Genomic DNA, 24615 nt, shown 5'->3' on the forward strand with positions numbered 1-24615 from the left:
AACACGAATAGTTGCACTCCAAACATGAAAAAGGTTTTTCTCCAGTGTGAGTCAGCATGTGGCTAGTCAAATTATCCTTTCGAGAACATGAATAGTTGCACACAGAACATGAAAAAGGCTTTTCTCCAATGTGAGTCAGCACGTGGCTCGTCAAAGATCCCTTTTGAGAACATGAATAGTTGCACTCCAAACATGAAAAAGGTTTTTCTCCAGTGTGAGTCAGCATGTGTCTCGTCAAAACTCCCTTTCGAGAACATGAATAATTGCACTCGGAACACAAAAAAGGTTTTTCTCCAGTATGAGTCAGCATGTGGCTCGTTAAATTTTTCTTATGGAAAGATGAATAGTTGCACTCGGAACATTTAAAACATTTTTCTTCAGTGTGAGTCAGCATGTGTTTCTTTAGATAGCTTTTTTGAGAACACGAATAGTTGCACTCCAAACATGAAAAAGGTCTTTCTCCAGTGTGAGTCAGCATGTGGCTAGTCAAATTATGCTTTCGAGAACATGAATAGTTGCACACACAACTTGAAAAAGGTTTTTCTCCAGTGTGAGTCAGCATGTGGCTAGTCAAATTATGCTTTCGAGAACATGAATAGTTGCACACACAACATGAAAAAGGTTTTTCTCCAATGTGAGTCAGCAAGTGGCTAGTCAAAGATCCCTTTTGAGAACATGAATAATTGCACTCCAAAGATGAAAAAGGTTTTTCTCCAGTGTGAGTCAGCATGTGTCTCGTCAAAATTCCCTTTCGAGAACATGAATAATTGCACTCGGAACACAAAAAAGGTTTTTCTCCAGTATGAGTCAGCATGTGGCACTCCGTGGTTTCAGTTGATTGTGTCTTCAGATCTGACGATAATTTTGAAAAAAACGGGATTAATAGTAAGCTTCATGTGACTTATTACTTTCGTGTCAGAAAAGAGCTCATGTAAAAGTAAAAAAAATAGGTTCCCACAGGAACAGGTGACTAATTTGTGCCTTGCACTTATTTATACTTTCGAATTGAAACGTCGAGTTTTAAATAGATTTACTTTATAAAACAATTTTATTAATAAATAGTGATTGCAATGTAATGTTCAGAATTAAAAATTATTATTCTAACAAAGACTTTTCATAGATAATGGTTTTTAGGTACAGAAAATATTCATTCACCGGGCATCACATTCATCTTCAAATATCTCATCAGTATTTCCAGACGTGTTGCTGCAAGATAAACCATTTCAGAGGCCGCATATAACAGAACTCTCCAATACTGCTCGGTTGTTTTTTTTTCAGGAATTTATGTGAATACGGGAATCAGTGCGACAAATGTTTATTATTGTTTCCCTTTATTTCTGAATTGTAAACTATTAGTATTTACTACGAAATCACTTCTGCAGCAACCAAATCAAACACACTCGACCATTTAAATTTCACTTTTAAGCTCCATTCGCGTATTTATGTTTTGCGATATTCATGAGCATAACATAAAAAGCATCTTTTGTCACAAATGCAGTCTTCCAGAAAACTTAATTTATTTTCTAACTGCCTTAGAAATGTTGTAGTAATAATAGCTAATTTTACGTTTGGAGCATTTTTCTTTGACCATAAAATAAATGAAAAAATTGAGCCTTCAAAAAATTATTTAAAATCAAGTAATTTTTTTAAACCATAATCTCACAGTTATTTGTAGGTAGTTTTATAAGGAGTTCCACATTGGAATTAATATTTTCACATGTATTAGTTTCGGAGACATAATGTCTTAGAACTTCCTTTTGAGATGATTTTTACCAGAAAACATCAGCATTCAGGTGTTTTTGTTTAGATTAACTGGACAAGTAAGAATGAAAAAAAAACATTTTACCTGCTGTCTTGACAATTCTTTCAAAACGTTCTAAGCACTCCTTTTTAACATCCGGCAGGTCTATGTCGATTTCCGTAGATGGAAATCCCCCTTCATCTTCTTCTCGGGGTCCAAGCTCCGCCTTGATGGTAACAGACTCTAAATTAAAGCAACCTGAAAGACAATACAACAAAGTAAATTAACAGTCAATGTACAAAAAAACTTGTTTTTACTTAAAATTAAAAAAATTATTTTAAAGTAAAATATTTACGAAAAAAGATAACATTGATTGTATCATTTTCAGGGTAATTATGTACCACTAGTGACATCTATGAAAGCTAAATTATGTTATTTATGAAAGGTTCTCGCCTCTGCTATTTATATGATTAAATTCTGTCAGCAAAGACGATCTCTGTTTTGCGGCCTTTTGAATTTGAATGTCAACAGTCTTGTCAGGTTATAAAAAGGTGGTATTTGCTTAAAAACGTGCTCTTATTCATAAACAATCAAAGGTTTCACCTCTCCGAAATAACTACGGGAACTAGTACCTGTACCCAGAGTAGTTATTAAAAAGTGCTTAATCATACCTGTGAAATTGGAAGTTTATTGTCAAATAAAAAGTGATTCAGTTTACTCTCAAGAATCTGAGTTTATTATTCTAAGGACCCCAATTTATAACATGGTCCTTCGAGCCGGATATTGTAATCCAAGCGAGATTACAGAAATTTAAACAAAAACCAAGCGGCCAAAAATATTGAAGAGATCCTTGAGAGATCAAGCTGGAAGTAGCTGGAAGTCTGAGAACCTGGAAACACGCCATCGCATCAGACAGATAAGTCCAATCCTTCCAAATCCAACTCCTATCACATCTAGAATTCCCAAAATATCCTTATTATTTTATTCAAATAATAATATTAGAAATAATTTGTTACAAGATATTCCGATTTACTGTTTGTCAACATCATAAAAATTGCAAGTCATAACTTAATTTTGTATGACATTTCACAATAACAATATTACCTACGTGTTTTATGTGCAGATTTTATCGAAAATAGTAAACATTGTAAGGATTTTGTCATCATTTCTTTCAAATTGGAGTATTAATACGCGAATAATTTACCAGTTTTAGTGAATTATTGTAGTGATCATTTAATTATCGGAAATTTATTGTCGCGATTCATAATACGATGGAGAAATTGAAAGGATTAGTAAACAAACGCGGAGTTTTAAGGGGAAAATTAACCAGATTCAATGATGCATTGAATACTCTTTCAGCTCACGAAATAAAACTAAGATATGACAGAATTAAATCTATAATTGATGAATTTGAAGTTATTCAGGATGAAATTGAGGAAATCTCAGATGTAAATGAAAGCGAAAATGCTTCTCAGAGAGAATCATTTGAAAATCAATATTATTCATTAATGGCAACGGCCAAAAGTGCATTAGAATCCGTAGAACAATCGAGGGTAGAAATAAAATTACCCGACTTAAAGTTACAAGAATTCCACGGAGATCAGAAAAATTGGAACACCTTTGTAGAAACTTTTAAGACTCTGGTTCACAATAATATCTCGATAAATAATGTACAGAAATTTTATTATTTGCAATCTTGCTTAAAGGGAGAAGCAATTAAAATCATTTCGAATTTAGAAATCTCTGACTCTGGATATCAAGGAGCATGGGAACTATTACATGAGAGATATTCTAATTTAAGGGCAACTGTACATAAGCATATTCAATTCATATTCCAAATGAAGGAAATGAAGCAGGAAGATGCAGTCGCATTGCGGCGATTGATAGATGGAACTAACGTTAACTTAAAGGCTTTACACAACTTAGGAGTTCAAGTAAATCAATGGGATGCTTTAATTATTTACATAATTTCAAACAAATTAGACGTGATTACTAGAAAACATTGGGAACAAAGCCCAATTGAAGGGAAGTTGCCAACACTGAAAGAGTTCTTGAAATGTTTAGCTTTACGAGCTCAAACTTTAGAACTTATGCAAACTACGGACAAAAAACCAGAACACAGCCAAGTTAAATCGCATTTAGGGATTAATAATAGGGAATCAACTGTGTTATTATCTGTAAAAAAGGGAAAATGCACATTCTGCGGTGAGGATCATCCGATCTTTTACTGCAAAAAATTTCTAAAATTAAAAATATCGGAAAGGATAGAAGCCTTGAAAAAGAGCCGAGCATGCTTCAAATGTTTGAAGCCGGGTCATCTTGCACAGGATTGCAGGATCACCTTTAAATGCAAACGATGTGACAGTAATGATCACAATACGTTGCTTCATAAAGAGGGATTCCGTGTAGAATCTCCAAATTTAGGAACTGAGGCAGAAGATGTCTCAGTTAACAATCATTCTGCCGTAGGTAAGGCAGAAAACTTAGTATTGTTGTCTACGGCGATAGTAGGTATCGTGGGTAGCGACAATAATTTATATAAGGCAAGAGTACTAATAGACTCTGGAGCACAATCCAATTTTATGAGAGAGGATTTTGCAAAAAAATTAAATTTAAAATTTAATCACATAAATAAGCCGGTATCGGGCCTATACAATAATGTTACACACATAAGGAAAAGTGTGTCGGTAGACTTTAATTCTTTAAGAACCAACTATAAAAATACAATATCTTGTCTGATATTACAGGAAATAACGACAAGTCTGCCGCAAACATCAATACCAAGAAACCAGATCAAGTTGCCTCAAGGATTAGAATTGGCAGACCCCAATTTCAACATCGCAGCGTCTATCGACATCTTGTTGGGGGCTGAAGGTTTTTGGGACATCCTGACCAATGATAGAATGAAGTTGGATACCGGTCCCACACTTCAACAAACACAACTGGGATGGATCGTGTCAGGACCGACCAACGTATATCCCAACCAAAGGCCAGTATCACAATTCTGTAGCTTATCCATAAATAAACTAAGCAATCAAATTGAAAAATTTTGGAATCTTGAAGAAGTCAACCCCATGAAATATCAAAATCATGAGGAGAAGGCTTGCGAGGCTAATTTCATAGCTACTCATGCAAGAGAAGAAGACGGTAGATTTACAGTAACTTTACCACGCCGTCCTTGTATTGATCAATTAGGAAACTCATTGACAACAGCGGAGAAAAGATTCCAAAATTTAGAAAGAAAATTATCTTCAAATACGGAATTAAAATCACAATATGTACAATTTATGCGAGAATACCAGGAACTAGGTCACATGGAGGTATGTGATAAACTAGAAGGAGATCATAACTCCTATTTTTTACCACATCACGCCGTCATTAAGGAATCGAGCTCCACCACGAAGGTGAGGGTTGTTTTTGACGGATCAGCCAAAACTTCCAAAGGAATTTCCCTGAATGACGCCTTGATGGTAGGACCTGTCATTCAAAAGGATTTATATACCCAATTGTTACTTTTCAGAAAACACCAATATGTCATGACAGCTGACATCGAGAAGATGTATCGGCAGATAAACGTGAGTGCAGCTGACCGCAACTTGCAGAAAATAGTCTGGCGCGAATCACCGGAAGATGAGATTCAGCATTACAAGCTGAAAACTGTAACCAGGGTTAAGTCCTTCCTCTTTCCTAGCTACAAGATGCCTACAACAAGTTGGTATGGATAACCAAATTACTTTTCCCAAAGCTAGTCAAGTCATTAAAAACAATTTTTACATGGATGACCTATTGACCGGAGACGATAATTTGGAATCCTGTAGAAATTTAAAAGGTCAATTAATTGACATATTGCTGTCTGCAAGCATGAGGTTAAGAAAATGGAGATCTAATATCTTGGATTTGTCATCCGAGTCGGGCCAAGCTGAAATTGCCGGACAGAACAATTGTGAAAAAATTCTATCTGACAAACCCAAGAATGAAAAAATTCTGGGCTTAATCTGGAATAATGAGTTAGATTATTTTTCTTATGTTATAACAAAACCATCAAAGCATAGTGAAAATAAACGCCAAATGTTGTCAAGCATAGCATCAACATTTGACCCATTGGGGTTACTTGGACCAGTTATTGTTGTGGCGAAATTAATAATGCAAAGGTTATGGCAATCCAAGGCTTCCTGGGATGAAGTATTACCAAATGAAATACTGATGCCATGGAGAAGTTATATAAATGAATTAAACCAATTGAATGTATTGAAGATTGAAAGGAAAATTGTATGCAAGCACGCTAGTAATATTAAATTACATGGATTTTGTGATTCCTCTGAAAGGGCTTATGGAGCCTGCATTTATATCACATCAATGGATCACAATGGCAAGCAACATTCTCATTTAATAACATCCAAATCCAGAGTAGCGCCATTAAAATGCATATCATTACCCAAGCTGGAACTATGTAGCGCTGTATTACTAGCAAAACTAATAAAAAATGTCAAACAAGCATTAGGTATGATGGAAGTAGATACATATTATTGGAGTGATTCCACGATAGCGTTATGTTGGATAAAAGGTCAACCAGCACGTTGGAACACATTCGTAGCGAATCGAGTCGCTGAAATTCAAGAATTTAGTAACCCAGAACAATGGCGTCATGTGCCATCTTCTGACAATGCAGCAGACATATTATCAAGAGGAGCTACTGCTGATCAACTAGTGAATTCCTCAATATGGTGGCATGGGCCAGAGTGGTTGACTAGAGAAAACAACACTTGGCCGCTATCGAAAATATCTTGTTCAAACCCTCCGGAAATTAAAGGAAAAAATGTTTTGATTGTAACTAATCCGGATGAATGGGACATTTTTAAGAAATTTTCTTCTTTAAATAAACTAAAACGTGTAACTGCCTACGTATTAAGATTTATAAATAATTGTGATAAGTTAAAGACCAAAATATCAGGAAATTTAAACGTTAAAGAACTTGAATTAGCTTTGAAATATTTAATTGTATCGTCACAAAAATACAGTTTTCAGGCAGAACGAGAAGCCTTAATAAAAAATGGAAGTGTAAATAAAAATAGTTCTTTAAAGGCTCTCAACCCGTTTTTACATGACCAATTAATACGAGTTGGTGGGAGATTGTCCACAGCAACACATTTAACTTTTCAACAAAGACATCCTATTATTTTACCTGCAAAGCATAAGTTGACAGAATTAATAATACGTCACTATCATTATGCGAATTTACATGCAGGAGCACAAGCGTTACTAGCCGAAATAAGGTTAAAATTTTGGCCGATATTCGGTAAAAACACAGTGAAACGAATATTACATAACTGTATAATATGTTTTAGATGCCGCCCCGTCGTAGGCCAGCAAATTATGGGTAATTTGCCTATGGACCGAATAACCCCTGGCAGGCCTTTCTCTGTAACCGGTTTGGACTACGCGGGTCCGCTCCAAATCAAAAGTGGAGTTCTGAAGAGAGCCCCTCTAATTAAATCGTATCTATGTATTTTTGTTTGTCTTGTTACTAAGGCTGTCCATTTAGAGCTAGTAACAGATTTATCTAGCGAAACTTTTTTAAATTGTTTGAAACGGTTTATATCTCGCAGAGGTCAACCCAAGAAAATATATTCCGACAATGCTTCTACTTTCAAAGGAGCATGTAATAAACTGGAGGAACTTTATGCCAGTTTGAGAAAAAATGATGACAAAATTCAGGAGTATTTAGCAAATAGGTCAATAGAATGGCATTTTATCGCTCCACGCGCACCAACGCAAGGAGGTCTGTGGGAGGCCGCAGTCAAATCTGCCAAATATCACTTGTATAGAATTACTAATTGTTCATCTTTAACCTTTGAGCTTTTTTATACTGTACTATGTCAAGTCGAAGCCTGTCTCAACTCCAGACCCTTAACACCACTGTCTAACGATCCTAATGATTTAAATCCTCTGACTCCTAACCATTTCCTTATGGGCACAAATGCATCTGTTATTCCAGAAGAAGATGTCCGAGATGTACCATACAACAGACTAAATCAGTATCAAAAAATGACAGAACTAATTCAATCCTTTTGGTTCAGGTGGAAAAAGGATTATCTGGGAGAGCTTCAACGGAGGAACAAATGGCAAACCAGCAACCAGAGGTCCCTCCAGGAAAATGATCTAGTTATTTTGAAGGAAGATAACTTACCCCCCACTCTATGGAAAATGGCTCGTATACTATCCTGCCATCCTGGAGCTGATGGAATCACAAGGGTAGTCACCCTCCGGACATCACAAGGGACGTTCGTGCGACCAATTACAAAAATCTGTCTGCTACCCGTAGAGGACAACCTTGAACGCCAATGACTGCTTCGTTCAACAAAGGGCGAGATGAAGAAACACTACGATCGTGCACTTTATGTTTTTTCGTTGCACGCCACAAACTGATGTAACCAAATTGACGACCCTGGCTCAAATTGATGAATCCTCGTGCAAAACTGATGACCCCTCGTGCACAAGGTTATTCTCATGGAAATTATAACAAGGAACCCATCCAGATGGAATTAGAAGATGAAGCCAATCAAGATTTGTGTTGTGTTGTTAAAAACTGAATCCTTTATATTTTATATGTATTTTGTTTTTCTTTCAATGATTTTAGAATTTAAATTTTTTATTTTGATTAATATCAATGTTTATATTATGGAGTAATATAATTTTTCTTTTATTAGAAAGAACCTTAATTGGTGAATTAAGTTTCTTTCGGGGGGGTGCATGTATAATTTTCAGGGTAATTATGTACCACTAGTGACATCTATGAAAGCTAAATTATGTTATTTATGAAAGGTTCTCGCCTCTGCTATTTATATGATTAAATTCTGTCAGCAAAGACGATCTCTGTTTTGCGGCCTTTTGAATTTGAATGTCAACAGTCTTGTCAGGTTATAAAAAGGTGGTATTTGCTTAAAAACGTGCTCTTATTCATAAACAATCAAAGGTTTCACCTCTCCGAAATAACTACGGGAACTAGTACCTGTACCCAGAGTAGTTATTAAAAAGTGCTTAATCATACCTGTGAAATTGGAAGTTTATTGTCAAATAAAAAGTGATTCAGTTTACTCTCAAGAATCTGAGTTTATTATTCTAAGGACCCCAATTTGACCACACAGGAGCAAAAATAAGGTGAACAGACCTTAAGCTTAATTAAGGAAATAATAAAGATGCCAGATGTCACTTCAAGGACCGATGTTTCAAGAAGGAAAACATTTACTCTTGACTACCTTCAGAACACGGTTTTATTATTATAAGTTAATGGAATGATATTTTCTTTTATAAATATTTAGTTAAGAGACACGAATATAATATATGTCAAAAACATATGAGGGTTTATTGTGAGCAATACTTGAGCTTAAAGAGTTTTGTAGTTTAGCAGTTATGGCAAAGATTTATTTTAAAGTAAATACGCCCTGTTTGCACGACATTTCGAAACGGACATAGATTCCGAATATCCGAATTTAATATTCATAATTTTATACGTATGCAATGCAACTAACCGTTTGTCTGAGTACTCTCCGCATATTGCAAACATTCCTTCTTTATATCTGGAAGATCGAAATTTATATCTGTATACGGTATTTCATCTCCGCCTTCTTCCTGGGGCCCTGGTTCCGTCTTGATGGAAACAGTCTCTTGATTTGGTAGATCCATGGCACTGCTGTGGTAGCGTTTGGTAATTTGTTCTAGCCAAACAAATATACCTGAAAAAGAACATAGTTGTGACGGAACCCTACTTTGTATCTGCCGTGAAAATTTGGTTTGGCTTGTAATATTCTGTAAAAACCAAGAAAAAGTATTCATAACACATTATTGGAAATTAGGATATAATTACGTGTGTACCTTGAAGTTAAAACATTTAAAACGGTTGAAAAAGTCGTCGTTAATGGTCAGATAACTCTATATTTATAAATAAATAGGAATTACCGTTCCGCTTTGGGTACCGATTGGCGTAAGTTAAACTAGATAGTTTAAGACATTTGAGCATGACATAGGAACAGTGGTCGCTACCAAAATTAAGAGCAAAGAAAATAAAAATTATCACTAACTAATATCAACTATCGTAACTATACTTAATAACTATCACAAGTATGGGATTATGCATTAAACTGCGCGGGTGACTGGATGAAACAATGGACGTTAAAGAAAGCATGTGTCAAAAAATATATGAGTTAAACATAGACAGTAAAGTCATAGACAATAATTGTTATAATTTCCAAAAACCCGATCTCGTCGCTTCATTCCAAGGCTGGGTTTATACTTGTTAGTAAAATTTACGACTTTCGTAAATTTTTGATAAGTCACTCACAGGAGCGCTTACATATGCATCCAACTTACCGTAAATAATGCTCACGGAAGTTGTTTAGAAGTTTAATTTACGAACTTCTCACAGAGACCGCTACACCAGTAATTCTATTTTTGGTAAGATGGCTTCCTGACAACAACGCGTTGCCGCCGACTTTGACAGCTGTCAGTTAGTAATATTTGATAACAGGGATTTGTTTATTTACGGTTAGATCATGGATTCCCATATAATACCCATTTCCGCACACAACGTGATATGTCCCTAGGTATCTACGTGATTTGAATTCACAGAAAGACCAAAGTGAACACGTGCGCCAGCATTTGTCTTTGTAATTTCACATACAGATTGAGGCGGCAGTCCGCATTATTAGACCTTAAATATTTAGTGAATAGCTTCGCCGGTCCCGCAATAAAAAAATTAGAAAGCCAACTTAGAAATAAACCCATAAAGTCGTAAATCTGAAATGGATGTATTGTTAAGCCAGCGACCCGGCAGTAAAAAACCTTCGCCCAAGGCTAGGCTATATTGTAATTGTTTGAAGGTCATATTAAAAAAACGTAATTTTAAAATATTTAACATTAAGTATAAATCTAAATGTAAGAGTAATTCTCAACTTAGATTAGAAATTTGATTGCAACCAGATATTAATTAAGTGTATACATGCATAGTGTTAAGATACTTAAATATATACCTATTAAGATTTTGAACCGTAAGTTAATCAGAATCAGCCAGCCAGCGCAATCTAGCGGTGAGAATGGCGATTCCAGCGCCACGGACTCAGACAACGTACCGAAGTGGTGTAAATAAGAACCACTTTAATTCCAGCACGCAACCACAGGCGTGCTACGATCGCCGGATTCCGCAGCTGAAGACAGATTCCGCAACCAATAGTCAACAGTCTCCAGTCAGAGAGTGATCATCTCGCCGCCCCGTGATCAACAACATAATAGACAAAGTCACAAACTGGGGAGTGGAACAGACAGGTATATCGGATCATAATGTTATAGCGATTATCAGACACAATAATGCCCCCTGAATCAACAACAACAAGGTAAGAACAAAGTTTGTGGACTGGACCAAGTTTGGAAAAGTCGCAAAAGAAATGCTACAAAAGGTAAACATAAATATTGAAGACCCCGTCCTTTTCAATAACCCAATAATCCTCGAAGAACAGGTAGAGACTATCTCTTCAATCATCAAAACAAGCTGCGAAAGGTCTATCCCAAAACCGGGAGGAAAACGGAAAAAATGCCCATGGTGGTCTGACTCACTTACACTTTTAAAATCGGAGCTGGTCTCTACAAAAAGAAAACTTCAGAATTCATGCAGACAAAGAAGATCTGAGGTGACGTTACCCAAATACCTGGAAGCCAAAGAAAATTTAAAAATGAGTTAAGAGAGTCAAAAACCAGTAGCTGGAAAGACTTCTGCCAAAAGCAAACGAAGGAAACAACCTGGTCTAACATCTATAGAGTCCTCACGAACCCACCAAACAGAGCACCAACATCAACTTTTAAAAACAATAACCCTGAAGATACTGCCAAGGAAATTCTTCAACACTTCTTTCCAGATGACAATGTGATAAATGAAAAACCGGAACGAATAGAAATAAGAATAAAAGCAACGCAAGAGACAACAGTCGACCAAGCACCACAAATCTCAAAAGAAGAGGTAATAAACGCCCTCAGATCGATAGACTCGAAGAAGTGCCCTGGGGCAGATGGGATCACTTCTGATATTCTAACCCGCTTCAATGATAGCTTCCCAGAAATAATGACAAAAATGTTCCAGAAATGTTTTGACACAAGATATTTCCCAAAAATATGGAAGGAAGCAAACATAATCATCATACCCAAGCCAGGAAAAAACAACTACAGCAGTCTTGAAAACTACAGGCCGATTGGACTTCTCCCGGTTCTAGGGAAATTATTTGAAAAAATCCTGGTTGACAGAATAAAATGGAACCTTGGCAAAGGGAAGAAACTAAGCCTAAAACAATACCGGATTCACCTCGCAAAAGTCAGCAGAAGACGCAATGTACGATGCAGTGGAAGTCATTAAAAGTGAATTGGAAAGAAAGACTGACGAAGTAATCGTCATATAGCTCGATATTAAAGGAGTTTTCGATAATGCATGGTGGCCACAATTGTTAAAACAACTCATAGAAAAAAAATGTCCTTCCAGCCTGGTTGCCTTAGTAAGAAGCTATACAGAAGACAGGAAAGTAACAATAAGGCACGGAAACCACTCAAGTGAGAAATGTGTTTCCAAAGGTTGTATTCAAGGATCGATTGGCGGGCCAATCTTGTGGAATGTTTCGCTGGACGAACTCCTACAAATGGACCTCGGTCCAGATGTCTACATCCAAGCCTACGCTGATGATGTACTTTTAATTGTGAACGGGAAAAATCTACAAACCGCAAAAGAAACGGCGGAAAAAGCTGTAGAAAAAGTAAGCAATTGGGGAAAAAAAGTAAAATTAGAATTATCGGACAAAAAACACAAATCATGGTAATGAGCAAGTCTCAGAAAAAAAACATCAACGTAAACATGAACGGAAAGGAGATAAATCCAGTAGAGGAAATAAAAATTTTCGGTATGGTAATCGATAACAAGCTTAGATGGGACAAACACATAGACTATATTTGCGGTAAAACCTCGACCATCTTTAAAACGTTATGCAGAGCGGCAAAACTGACGTGGGGACTATCACCAGAAATTGTAAAGACAATATACGACGGGGAAATCGTGCCGATATTTACGTACGGATCAGGGGTCTGGGGAGATACGTGTAAAAGAGTAAAAAATAGGAAAAAAACTTGCAAGTATTCCACGTCAATACGCAATAAGAATTTGTAAGGGGTGTAGAACAATCTCCACCACCTCAGCTTTAGCCTTAGCAGGAACACCACCAATAGATCTAAAAATAGCCGAAATTAAAAAATATCTACAGAATAAACAGAAGAGGAATACCCGCTCACTTCTTACCAGCTGACAGGTAAATAATGACCACATGCTGTATAAATGAACTACTACATCCAGGGAAAATAGTGAAAGAAAATATAATAATCGAGTTAGAAAATGGAAATAAAATTAACGAGGATTCCATACAAATGTATACAGACGGAAGCAAACAGGACGGTAAAGTGGGCGCAGGAGTACGCTGCCTTAGTTTTTGCATGTTCAATAGACCATTTAGCAAATTTTACAGGAGACGTTTTTTTTTGTTTTTACAGGCGAATTCTAAAAAATTCTCGATTTCGGTCATTTCGTTTAATACATATGTGTAACAGGAAATTATTAAAGATCATTTTTCGAAGATTGAAGCTATAATATGCCCATATTATGACTTTAAAGGTGGACGTTGAACATGGCTTAAAAATGATGAATGATTATTTTGGATATTGAACATGTTGACGCAACAATATTCCTTTAACATTGTCCTTGATATTGGTCCCATCCTATTACCTACAAGTACCTGTCATTATCCGACAATACCCACGTTTGTGTGACATTTACAACAATAAACTTAACTGTCAAATCAGTTTATTGATGAAGCCGGTTTGAGGAACATCTCTTTATGATCAGTGCTATTATTGATATCAACTCGGGGTAGAATACTGTGCAGTGAATATATTCGGTTCCCATCAGTGTGTTTCTTACCCAACCCAGATGTTGTGGAAGTTGCGTGTGAAAAAAATCATCTCCTGTGAGTGAAACCAACCAGCAACATCGTTGACGAACATCAAAGGGGTAAGTCGGATTCCTTCCTTACTCCCTGTTCACCATCTCTAACCATCGTTGTGTCAACTTCAAGTTCACAATTAATTTTACAGTCCATTCTTGATTCGCCTTTCGATTACAGAACATATCGTCTGGACATTGAACAATTCGGCTCCCATAAGTTTGAGGTATTTTTTGTTCAATTAGCCAATTAGTGGTAAATTGTTTAGTAGAAGATTGTATTTTTTGGGGACATAAAGCCATCATTCCAAATACTATGAGAGGGGATTTGTTAAATATGTTACATCGTTCACATTTAGGTATAGCTCAAACTAAAGGGTTAGCAAGAGGGTATTTCTGGTGGCCAAAAATGGGCAAAGATATAGAAAATTTAGTTAGATCATTTTTGACCGGTCGGTGGCCGAGTTGACATCGCGCTTGGGTCCCACTCGGGCGTAGTGTGTTCAATTCCTCGGCTGGCTAAGTCCTCCATCACAACACAAGCAACATTTTCAGCTTACTGTGGTGGTAGTAGGAGATTTTCAAATATTGTCAGGAAGCAGGAAGCAGTGCAAAAAGGATACTCGTTCAGCCGCCTCAAGCGCTACTATTTTAACTGAGAGTGGTCTCAGTGGCAGTCACTGGTGGCAGTGATACCGCAACTTTGGAACCATAAAAAAAAGTGACCAACAAAGCTTCAACGCCCACCTCCCAACCATCAACTAATCTAGAAGAACTGCAAGAGTTAGTCAATTATAAAACGGCTAATTTGAAAAAAAAAAACAAAATGATATTTTGGACCAAAATAATAAAATTCTAGAAAATATCCAATTCATGAGTGCGCAGTATGAAGACTTTCTTGCCAGAATTCGTAACATTGAGCAACGGAATGATGAGCTCACGAAGAAGAACGCCATTTTGGAAGCCAGAATTACGGTCCTGGAGAATGGTCTAGAATTTCAGGAGCATGCCCTCAAAGCAAATAATGCCAAAATAAGAGGCATTCTCGAAATCAACGTGGAGAATTTACAAGACGTAATGTTCAACATCTGCCAGACTACAAAATCCTCGATTCAAACTAAAGATATCGACTCTATCTATCGGTCAGCTAAAAATAATAATAAACAGAATCATCCGAGAGAAATAATTATCAAATTAAAGACGAATCTAGCTAGAGATCAGCTGCTAGCGGATGTGAAAAATTACAATAAAAATCAACAAAATACCGAAGAAAAACTTAACACATTGAACATTGGAATTGCCGGTCCTCGCTCGCCTATCTACGTTTCCGAACAACTAACCTTTCGATCAAAGCAGCTCTGGTTTAAGACACGCCAATATGCCAAGGAACGTATGTTTCGATTCGCGTGGGTTAAAGGAGGGAACATATATATTAGAAAAGTGGCGGGAACAAATGCTATTCTCATTTACGATGAATCAAAATTGTCAGCACTGTGATAAAAGTGTACCAATTTCGTTCTCGAGGTATATTTCGTCTCGCTTGTTTATTATTATATTTAGTCGTTGTTCCCGCTTTATCAAGTCTATTGCTTTCCACTACCTGCTAGGAATTTGTATTATCACCAGCTTCATAGTAATTTTAGGTGTCAATAAAACTAAATTAGAAATTGTATTAAAACTTATATTATGCGAAAGTTTATCACAGCACCACATTAATCTAAAACATAATAACTATGTTACGCAATACTACATTTATTTAAAATATACTAACTATGTTTCGTTTACCATATGATAATTATAATGATTCCGATATAAATTATAACACAAATGTTATTTATGATCTAAATGATCTAAACAAATACAATTGGGGCTCATATAGTCTAAAAATCATACATCAGAATATCAGAAGCATTTCAAAAATCGATGATTTTTTATTATTTCTTGATCAATTTAACTACTCATTCGATGTTATAATTTTGTCGGAATGTTGGATAAATAAAGATTACACGTCAAAAATTATACACAATTACTCTGAATACCACACTAACATAAGTTTAAATAAATCTAGTGGGATCGTTGTTTACATCAGAGACGGAATACAAGCACAAGTAGATGAAATTTTATTATCACAAGCAAACTGTCTGAAAATTGTTTTGAACAACAACTTATGTATCTTTGCAATCTACAGATCACCCGCTTTCCAAAACATCGACAGTTTTTTGAGCTCACTTCAAGCAATCATTAATAGTTAAAAAAAAATAGAACGTCAAATCATCATAGGCGATCTCAATATTAATACTATTCCAGAATACCACCGTCAATATAACGATTATTTATGCCTGCTTACTGAAAATGGATTCATTCAGACAATTAACAGCCCTACTCGAGAACAGGGCATGAGTAAATCTTGCCTAGACCATATGAATGTTAAAAATGTTAACCTAATCGACTCATTTGTTTTTCACACTACAATTTCAGACCACTAAACCACAGCTCTCTGTCTTAAAAACAAACCTCCCACTGATGCTAAAATTAAATATGTCCCTCGAACAAATTACAATAACTTACTCGAAGACTTGCGATCAGAAAACTGGCAAAACGTTCTAGACCAAATTGATACCGACTCAGCAATGAATGAATTTATCACAAAATTACATTCATATATATCTAAACACACTAGTCACATACACATAACAAATAATCAAGTAAAACTCACACCTTGGATCTCCCCAGGCCTTCTCCAAATCTATTCACAGAAGGAATCAATTACACGAAAAGGCGAAAAGATGTCCTGAAAATATTTTAGTACAAGCTCATTATAAAAAGTATAGGAATTTATGTAAACATTTAATTAAATCGACTACAGTAAATTATTATAAAAAAATTATTTACAAAAATAACTGTACGCCAAAACGTCTGTAGGAAGCTTTTCGTAATATATCTAAAACAAAAATTAATAAATCTTCCGAAATTAAATCGTTGTACATTAAAAATATAACCTGTTCAGACCCAAAAATTATGGAAAATTTTGCCAATAATTATTTCACTTCAGTGGGACTCTTGCGAAAAAAATTCTTGATAAACTTAATACTACTGAAATTGATCTCGCTAAGTTTACTACCTCTAATTTCGGTCATAAAATAGACAATATCCAAACAACGACAAACGAAGTCATGAAAATAATTGACGATCTTAAGTCATCAAATGCTTGTGGTCCTGATAAAGTCTCATCAAATCTGTTAAAACTTATTAAATCCTCAATCGCAATGCCGATCGCGTTCATTTCGAATCTTAGCTTTAAATCAGGAATATTCCCCAATCATTTAAAACATTCAGTAGTTATATTGCTTCACAAAAATGGTGACAAATCGCATGTACATAATTACCGGCCAGTTTCTTTGCTAAATTCGGTCTCGAAAAGTATTGAGAAAATTGTAAAAAATCGCCTTAGCACATATCTGGAAGATAATAACATTCTTTCTAATAGACAATACGGCTTCCGACCAGGTTTAATCACTGAAAATACTATCGCTAACCTGACAAAAATCATCTCTAATAATATCGATGGAGGAATTAAATGCACTGCACTATTCCTGGATCTAGCCAAAGCGTTCGACACTATATCACATAAAATTCTGTTGAAAAAACTACAGTGCGTTGGAATACAGGGTCAACTTTTAAAGTGGATGGTTAGTTATTTAGAAAACAGAAGCCAAAAAGTGAATATTAATGATACTCTAAGCGATTCAGCAAATATTAAATTTGGTGTACCTCAGGGAAGTACTCTAGGGCCAATTTTGTTTAATATATATTTTAATGTGCTATGTAACAGTTCCCTTGCCGACCACATTATTACCTTGCAGACGATACGGTCTTGTTATTTGAAGGTAAAAACTGGAATGAAGTTCACAGTAAAGCAGAAGCTGGTATAAACAGTGTTAAATAATTGCTAGATAATAATCTACTCACACTCAACACGGAGAAAACAAAATTCATCCGATTCAGTGCATCTCAAGCGGGACAACCGAAATAAACACAAAACATTATTATACACCACTGCAATAACCTAACTACTTGTAATTGTAACACCCTAGAATGCGTAGATAGTATAAAATATCTAGGAATTATGATAGACAAATTTCTGAGATGGGACCTACATATAGACTCAATTTCCACAAAAGTCAGAAAACTTACCCATCTTTTCCTGGGCATTAGAGATATTCTCTGCATAAAAGATCTGAAATGTTTATATTATGCTCTGTGTAACTCATTACTTGAATATGCATATTTGGGATGGGGTACAAAACAATACTGGATCCCTTAGCAAAAGCACAGAAATCACTACTAAGGGTCATCCTAAAAAAACCATTTAGGTACCCCAGTGATGTATTATTTGAAGAGATACGAGTTCTTGATGTAAGGCAACTATACATAAAAAAAAATTATATTACTCACTCAAAAACAACGTCACCACTACCCTTCCATTGATCACTATCACGACACTAGACATTCAAGGAGGAATCCAGTTGTTCCACCTACTACTATGACATCCTTTGCCCAAAGACAATTCTATTACCTTGGTCCAAAATTATTCAACCTCTTACCCGATTTATAGAAATCGAAAAGCATAAGCATTCTGCGTAAATTAGTTAATGATTGGCTAATGTTTAAGTTAATGAACAGATAAACAAAAATGTTCTGTACTCACATTTATTCATTGTTATTGGCAGTTAAATAAAAAATTCCTACCATGCATCTGATTGATACAATGCGATTGATAATTTTTGTGATTGATAATTAGTTGCGCGTGAGGTTTTAAAATTGAATAGCCTTAAATGTGTACCCTTCACCCCCTTTGCCCCTTGTCCCCTTTCCTTAATCCAAGCCAAAGACAAGGAGTATTGTTATCATAGCATCTTACCGCGAACGTTCGTGTCATCTTGAAAACCCGCATATGTTGAACTCGGCTGTGACTGTTTTTTTGGAGCATCACAATCGTCCAGTGAAACGTTTTTACCCACCGCAGTGAATGTCACTGTTTTGTTTTGTGTTAAGTGAGCGAATGTTAAAAGGGAATTGCCCTTAATTGTATGCAAGCTGATAAGTGTAAAGAACCAGCGGCTTATGGAGGACGAGACCAGGGTCTTTGGCCTTTCCCAATCATTTCCTCTTGCAAACACTAAGGCAAATTCAATTCGTTTTTGTTTGTCTTAGTCTTTATCGCAACCGCAATCCCCGCACAATTGCGAACGAAAGATTTGCGCACCACCAATAATATTTATACAATATGTTTTCTTGTACCTTGTTTACATTTTTCTTGATTATGTATATTATATTATATGTACCTTGATTATGTAAAATAATACACAGCATTTTTTTTTAATATTTTTTTTTATATGTGTTTATTCAGTTTTTTTTTTGTACATTATTTTCTCTTACTTAGATCTTACGAAACTGATCAATCAGTTTAATTGTAAGAAATCTCTCACTTTTTCTATTTATTAGCTTATAATAATATATTTAATTTCAACTTGATATCTTGATCCACAATATTAATTATTTTTATGTTTGACGGAGGTAGAACGATCTAATTTTCGTTTTTATTTTTGAATAACATGTCTCATTTTTAATATCTTCTGGTAATGAGTTAAATAATTTCGGAATTTTATGTCTTTTTGTTCTATCTCCGTATACATTTTGCGATATTTTAATAATGAACATTTGTGCTTCTCTATGCCTAGTAGGGTAGTTATGGTTTACAGGTTTTTTGAATTCTGTGTTCCAGAATTCATCTAGCGTTAGTTGGTAATCTATCCTACTATGTATAGAGAGCACATTACACAAAGAAAACATTTTTTTATAATCGCCTTCACATAATTCTATTTTTTTTGCCTGATATCAATTTTAGGAAACGGATTTGTAATTGTTCTATTTTATTTAAGTACGTTTTATACGTTAATCCGTAACTATTTACTCCGTATCCTATAATTGATTCCGCTAATGCATTATATATTATACAGTTTAATATATTTTTACTAACAAAGTTTTTTAGGTGATAAAATTTCCCTAATAAGGATCTTAATCTATTACATACATTTTCAATGTGATTTGACCAGTTATAATTGACATCTATTGTAAGACCAAGGTATGTATATTGGTAAAATTTTTCTATGTTTGGGCATTTACATGGCAGAGATTGGTTTTTTGTGTGAAAACAATCGTATGAATGACTTTTTATATGCAGTTCTTTATCCTGACAACTTGCATATGGAGAGTGTATAAGCATATATTTTGTTTTTTTTGCGTTAATAATAATTCCATTGTCGTGGGACCTTTTAATTATGTTATTTAGGTCTGTTTGTAAAAATTCCTCAATTTTCTGTAGATTTCTGTCAGCACATATGATGCAAGTATCATCTGCAAACATGTAACATTTACAACGTTTTATTACGTTAGGTAAACTGTTTACTTGCATTATATAACACGTAGGTCCCGATATCGACCCTGTTGCTACTCCAGTGTCTGTTAACATTTCATCACTGAAAATTCCGTCAATTTTAACTTTAATTTTTCTATTTAACAGATAATTTTTAAACATTTTATTTAAAGGACCTCTAATACCACATTCTTCCATTGCCTTTAGTAATGTTTGATGGTCCAATGTGTCAAAGGCCTTTTTAAAGTCTATAAAAATTATACCAACGTAATATTTTTCATTTAAATGACAATTTATATGGTCAGTGAAATTAGAAAGTAGTTGTGTAGTACTTTTTTCTTTTTGAAATCCGTACTGTATGGGATTTATGATTCTGTTTTTTCTATAAAAAATTGTATTTGGTTAAAGATAGCTCTTTCAATAATTTTATCAATACACGAGAGAATCGCAATTGGTCGATAGTTTGTGAAATCTTTGTGATTTCCTGATTTATAAATAGGTCTGATGATGGATGTTTTAAGTTCGTCAGGCATGATGCTTTTATTTACACAAAGGTTAATTAATTTAGTAAGGACTGGAATTATATTAGTAGTATTTAACTTCAGGTCTTTAATTCTTATTTGGACGTTGCCTTCTGACTTTTTAACATCCATATCATTAATTATTTTTTGTATATCTTTTTCTGTTACAGGTCTAAATCTCATTGACATAATAGCAGGAGTTGTATACATGTTACGATCTAAGAATTTTTTAGTACAATTGTGTCTTATGTCTTTTATTTCATTTACGAATGTTGTAGCAAATTTATCGCATAAAAACTTTGTGTCTCCTTGATTTCCCATATGTTGAAGGATTATTTTATCTAGATTTTGTTTAGGTTTTCCTATTAGGTTGTTTATTTCGTCCCAGAGTTTCCTCGGGTTTCCGTTTAAGCTATTTATTACATTTTTGTGGAATGCGTTTTTAGTAATATTAATATGTTTGTTTGTTTTGTTTCTATATCGAGTATATTCTAAACGAAATACCGGGTTATTTGGGCTATTCTTACATTTTCGGTAAAGATAATCTCTTTTTTTAATCATGTTCTTAATTTCTTCAGTAACCCACGGATTGCTGTGCCTAAGATTATTTTCAAATGATATTTCTTTCTTCGAGGACGAATAAATATTATCAAATTTATTTTTCAAAGTATAGTACAGTTCTAAGGGACATTCAGTTTGTAATAGTTTTCCCCAATTTACTAGTTTTAATTTAGAAAATACCATTTTACTATCAATGATTTCCCTTTTTTTATTTAAATCCTTTGTAAGTACCTCTTTCCCGATTGCTACTCCTGTTATATAATGGTCGGATATTTTGTTAGTTACAATACATGAAAATACAGTGTTACAACGGTTACGTATTGCAATATGGTCGATACATGAATAAACATTTTTACCGTTTAATATTTCATCCCGGGTCACATCTAATATTACACTTTCTAAACCGTTTTCACTGAGTAGATTTTGATATTCTGTAATTACACTATTTTTGGTATCCAATAAGTTCAAGTTAATGTCACCACAGTACAAGTAATTTGAATCAGATGAGGTCATTTGTAATATTTGCTTTAGTTCCTTCAGATATATATTCTTGTTGCTGCTCGGCGGACGATATACTGCAAGGATGTTTATGATATCTTGACAAACAGTGGTTATTTCCCCGCAGATTGTCTCGCAGCTTTTAAAAGAAATGTTTGTTTCTTTAAAAGTATGATGGTTTTTTAAGTACATGATAAGTCCTCCTCCTCTTCTTTTTTCTCGAGTATTTGCAATCGCGATGAAGTTTGGAATATTGAACATAGATATTGTTTCGTTTTTAGTATTTATTTCCGTTAGAAAGATTACGTCAATAAACTGCAGAACGTCATTAATTTGTGCAATAAATGAATTAAAATTCTTTTTTAGTGATCTTATATTTAGGTGAATAGCCACAAACCTCATTTTGATCTTTGTATCATTTATCCAGCTATCCAAATTATAGCATTTTATAAATTTATGAGTTTGAAATAGTGTTGAATCTTCCATGACGTGAATTTATAACTGATAAAATAAGTGTTCCGAGTCAAAAGGTGTTTTTATTTTATTGTTAAATATATCTGTTTATATCACTCTCATTTTTGATGTGGATGATTTTGCCTTCACCTTCACTTCTTACTAATATTTTTGCATTTTGAACCCATATATATTTAAATTTTGTTTTCATTTTTTGTTTTGTGATGTACAGGAGGTCTTTTTTTTCTTTAGTGAGATTTTCGTTGATGTAAATTCGGCCATTATTTCCATTTTCGTATATATCATTGTTTGTCAGTATGATTTTCTTTTTTTGTAACCACTCGTCTCGGTATTTATGACGTAAGAACTTCACTATTACATTAGCCGGTTTGGAGTCTCCAAATTTTTTCAATGTTGTCGCAATTGGTGTTTAGTTTTTCCGCAATTTTTTTAATGGGTATTTCAATGTTTTCATTTTTTTTCATTTCCAGACCAAACAATTCAATATTACAGTTTTTTTCTGCTTGTTCAATCTCTTGAATCCTATATTCCAGTGCTCTGTTACATTTTTCTGGGTATGTATTTTTGTTTATAACTTCACTAAGTTTGTTCTCGTTTTCTTTTAGTTTTTTACCCAATTCCAAGTGTAGCGATATTAGCTCGTCGTATTTTTTGGATAGAAATTCAGTAGACTGTGTGAGGGTCTCCATATCTTTTTTCATACTGTACATAATGCTAATTTTTTGATTTATTTCATTTAGAATATTCTTCATTTCTGGGATATTTTCTTGGTTTGAACCTTGTGACCCGCTGCCCTCGGCTCGTATGTTCACGGCTGCGTTATCACCTGCGTTCACGTTTATCGATCGTTGTGTTTCACATATTTCGCAAATAAATTCCTTACCGATAGTGGCGTTGTTTGAATTTATACATAATTTATGTAATTTTCCACTACAGACGTTGCACTTACTTGATTCACTGTCTTTAGCGAGATATTTTTTTGCATTTTTTGCACTGCACCATTTTTGATCACTTTGAGCGCTGCCCAGTTATTTATTTTACTTTTACAAGTTTTATTGTTCGCACTATGGTTTACACCGTACGTGTTCGCTGAGAGACGCGAGACGAACTTTAGTATAGTAACAGCATAGTAACAGCGAACAAATTAAGAAACCCACCTAATATTTTTCTTATATTGTAACTATAAATTGAACTAATTAACATGTTATCATGTACCCTGATACAGTGTTCCTTAATTATGCATATTATTACATGTACGAAAATTACATAACTGATTCTCTTGCCTTGAAGCATCAAGTGGATTCAATATATACTGATTTTTCCAAAGCATTTGACAAAGTTAGGCGACATATCCTTGTACAAAAATTAAGTATGTTGGGTATCAAGGGTAATCTGTTAAGTTGGATTGAAAGTTATCTTAGTAAAAGAGAGCTATGTGTCAAAATAAAATCGGTGGAATCTTACATTTTCGAAGCCACATGTGGGGTCCCTCAGGGGTCTCACCTGGGACCAATTCTTTTTTTGTTATTTATTAATGATATTGTTAGCATATTTAAAGATGTAGAAGTTCTTCTTTTCGCAGATGATTTGAAAATATATAAAACAATACGCAGTTTAGACGATTGTTATACTTTGCAACTTAATTTAAATAAACTATATCGTTGGTGCATCATCAACTCTCTGTTTCTTAATATTAAAAAATGTCAGGTCATTCGTTTTTGTAAAATACGAAATCATACAATTTATGAATATTCGCTCAATAATGTAAAATTGACAGCTGTCACTCAAATCAGGGACTTGGGTGTTATATTTGATGAACAGTTAACATTCAATCCGCATATAAATGAAATCACAAATAAAGCCCTAAAAATGCTTGGGTTTATATGTAGAACCGCATGTGACTTCAAGTCACTAGAATGTTTGAACACACTGTACACATCTTTAGTAAGAAGTCAAGTAGAGTATAATTCGCCTATTTGGTCCCCGTTTTATAAAGTACATTCCAACAATATTGAAAGGGTACAACACAAATTTTTAAGATTTATTAACTTTAAACTAAATATTCCAATCCAAAATATAAATTATATCCAACTCATGCATCAACTAAATTTGATTACGCTATCAGATAGGCGAATTATCTCCGACCTTGTTCTACTAAATAAAATTATTAATTATAGAATCGACAGCCCTGAAATTCTTGCCACAATAAAATTATTTGTACCTTCCAAAAATACGAGACAAAATTCCACCTTTTTCTGTAACAATTTCAAATCTAATTATCATGCGCACATATCGTTAAATCGAATACAAAATTTTGGTAATAAATTTGGTAATGTTGTTGATATATTTAGAGATTCCGTAGCAG

The sequence above is a fragment of the Hesperophylax consimilis genome, chromosome 17, assembly GCF_061612785.1.
Source record: "Hesperophylax consimilis isolate HC1 chromosome 17, BYU_Hcon_1.0, whole genome shotgun sequence".
NCBI lineage: Eukaryota > Metazoa > Arthropoda > Insecta > Trichoptera > Limnephilidae > Hesperophylax > Hesperophylax consimilis.